At 31.1% G+C, this 3,210-nt stretch overlaps 1 pseudogene; it reads left to right on the top strand.

Moving 5' to 3' along the window:
• Positions 1-1,597: 1,597 nt before the first annotated feature.
• The window catches only part of LOC120071946, a 1,740-nt pseudogene continuing 127 nt past the window's right edge, over positions 1,598-3,210 (top strand).

The following is a 3,210-nucleotide window of genomic DNA, read 5'->3' as shown; positions in this document are numbered from 1 at the left end:
ATCATTTACATTTTTGTAAATTTTGATATATGTTGGTTTAGATAGCATGGAGGAAATAAAATATTAGTGTATCATTATCTATCTTTTCCTCGTATATACTATTGAAATTATCAATCATTTTTAGATTGGAAGATTGGAATCTCTCACTCCTAAATGTTAATTGAGCTCATCTTAAGCATATAGTAAAACTATAATAAGTAAACAATTATTATTCTTGATTATATATTCAATCAATATCTAAATCAAATATTCATGTCAATCAATAGCTGTGTCAGAAAATTATATTTGGTTTATGTTGTTCGAATTAATCAATTGTTTCTAACATAAAAAAAAAAAAAAAAATCTAAATTCTCATCGACTTGTATGATATTTTCACATTTCCATGAGTTTGACATCGACATTTTCATTATATCTTAAAAAATATGATGAAACATTAAAAAATGGTTTAAACCCTATTTTGGTCCCTAAACTTTGAATGTTGTTCTTTTTGATCCCTAAACTTTCAAAAATGATTATTTTAGTCTTTGAACTTTTAAAAAAGTGTTTATTTTGGTCTCTACTATTAAAATTTTGTTAACTCTTTGATTAAGTTGTATCTAGAATGTGTTAAGCAAAATGAAGGTGACGTAAAATGTTAACAACCAGCGTTCCAAAATACTGAACGACTAAAATCTTGATCATAAAATGACTTTAGAGTTCGATAGAAAATTACTTTATCACCTAATTTAAAACTGAGACATAACAAAATGCCACTAATATAAATATAAAATCAATAATAAACATTTAACTTGTTTAAAAAACATACAATATTTATTTACTAATTTATTATTTTTAAAATTTTGTTATTATGCCAAAACTAGCATAATATGATAGTGTTATTGACCATGAGATATGTGGTTCGAATTCTCCTATGCCTATTGTACTTAAAAGAAATAATTTATTATTATAATTTTCCATAATATCAACATTTTCAAAAAACTGAGACTTTGATATTTCCGTCGATATCAAGATTTTAAACGTGGGTTCTAATCTAATTTGGTCATGTGTTAAAAAGTTAAATTACAAGTTCCTAAACTAGTATTGTATTGAATAAGTCCTCAAGTTTTAAAGTGTTTTAATAGGTTTATGAGCTTTTAATTTTGTGTCTAATATGCCATAATATTAACCTATTAGTTGAAGACCAATGAAATATATTCGATCAATTGTTGAGTTATATTGTCAGATTTTACTCATTATCATTTTCAAGATCTTGATTTTGATTTTTCCAGAGGGTCTTTAAAAGTTTCCTAAAATTTAAAATCCTATCTTAGATACCATGTTCATATATTAGATATCATATTCTGGAACATTGAAGCAAAGAAAGGAAATAGAAAAAATGAAAAAAAAAATCATATCTCAAGTTCTTATAACAACAATTTATGTATATAAGTAACTTAAGATAAAGTCCAACTAAACTAGGGATATTAATAAAAAATCATGCACATTCCAATTTCAATTGAGTTTAATTTCAAAATTAGATGCATCTCTCTATCTAGCTACATAAATATCCTTTGAGTTTAAGTTTAACCCATCAAGACACATTGTTCTATTCTTCAAAATGGCCAAAGTTCTTCCATTGATCTTTCTCTTAGTGGTTGCAGCCATTGGATTTGCTAATGGGAATGAAGTGGGAGTTTATGAATTGAGAAGGAGAGATTTTTCTATTAAATTTACCAATTATGGTGCTACCATTCTCACTGTTATTCTCCCTGATAAAAATGGTTTGTTCTGTTTTTGTTTTGCTTAACCTTATCCATTTATATTTGCATTCAACACATTATGATATAGTTCTAAATTTTTTTTCGTTTATTTGTTTTAGAGAAGTTGGATGATATTGTTCTTTCTTTCCCTTCAATTGATGACTTTCAAGTGAGATAATTGCATTTTTAGTTGTGATTTTCTGGTATAAAAGAGAAAAATAAATAAAAGGGTCTGATTTGTTTATGCATTTGTTTTGACAGAATGATACTACCTACTTTGGAAACATTGTTGGACGTGTAGCAAATACAATTGGAGGAGCTCAATTTGGTATCGATGGTGTTTTTTATAAACTCACTCCTAATGATTGAAGGAACTTGCTCCATGGTATATTTCATCGATCTAAACACTTTTTTCTTCCCTTCTCTCCCCCAACGTTTTCCTTTCTAATTGTGAATTCATCTTTTTCATAGCGTATGACACTACATTTGATTTATATGGCCCAATTAAACATAGTTAAGTACTACTGAAACCTTTCGACCGACATCTATTCACTAGTTAACTTGTATTATCACCTATTCATCGTCATCTATTTCCTGGTTAAACTCCTACTGTCACCTATTCGCCGTCATCTATTAACTGCCCTGTAATGACATGTGCTTCTCTCTCTTGGGACTGGGATTTGAGAACTCCAAATGACTCAAATTGTTTACATTACTTAATAGGTAGTTAACTCAAATTCATGAACATTTAAAAGCAATCAAAATGCTAAGAAAATTGATTTTATATTGAGATTTTTTAAGCATTTTTTATTTGACTGTGAAGGTGGGAAGAAAGGGTTTGGATATGTGATATGGAAGGTGGAGAACTATGTGAAGGACAAGGTAGAGTCCGACCTTATTCGCCATTCACCCACGATAGTTTCAATGGCGAACAAGGTCGGACTCTAAACCGTAAATCTTAAACCCTAAATTAAGGGATTACAATGAACAAATGGAGGGTTTTGTCTGGTTTTTGTGTAAACAGGGTTTCCCGGCGATATTCCAGTTTCAGTAACTTACATGTTCATAGAAACAAACAAATTAGGAGTAAAAATGGAAGCAAAATCCATAAACAAACCAACCCCAGCAAACTTGGCCCAACACTCTTACTGGAATCTAGACGACCATTCAAGCAACGACATTCTATCTCACAAAATCAAACTCTTCGCCTCAAGCATAACTCTCGTCGACACCGAGCTCATTCCCACCGGTGAAATCGTGCTAGTGGTCGGAACCCCTTTCGATTTCTCAACCCCACAAGAGATCGGGTCGCAGATCAAGAGCATAGTCGGTGGATACGACATTAATTACGTGGTGGACGACACCAGGAGTGAGCATTTGAAGAAAATGGCGGAGGTTACAAGGAGAACGTCGGGGAGGAAGATGGAGCTATGGAGTAATCAGCCGGGAGTTCAATTTTATACGGCGAATC

The sequence above is a fragment of the Benincasa hispida genome, chromosome 2, assembly GCF_009727055.1.
Source record: "Benincasa hispida cultivar B227 chromosome 2, ASM972705v1, whole genome shotgun sequence".
NCBI lineage: Eukaryota > Viridiplantae > Streptophyta > Magnoliopsida > Cucurbitales > Cucurbitaceae > Benincasa > Benincasa hispida.
This window is presented reverse-complemented; position numbering and strand designations above follow the sequence as displayed.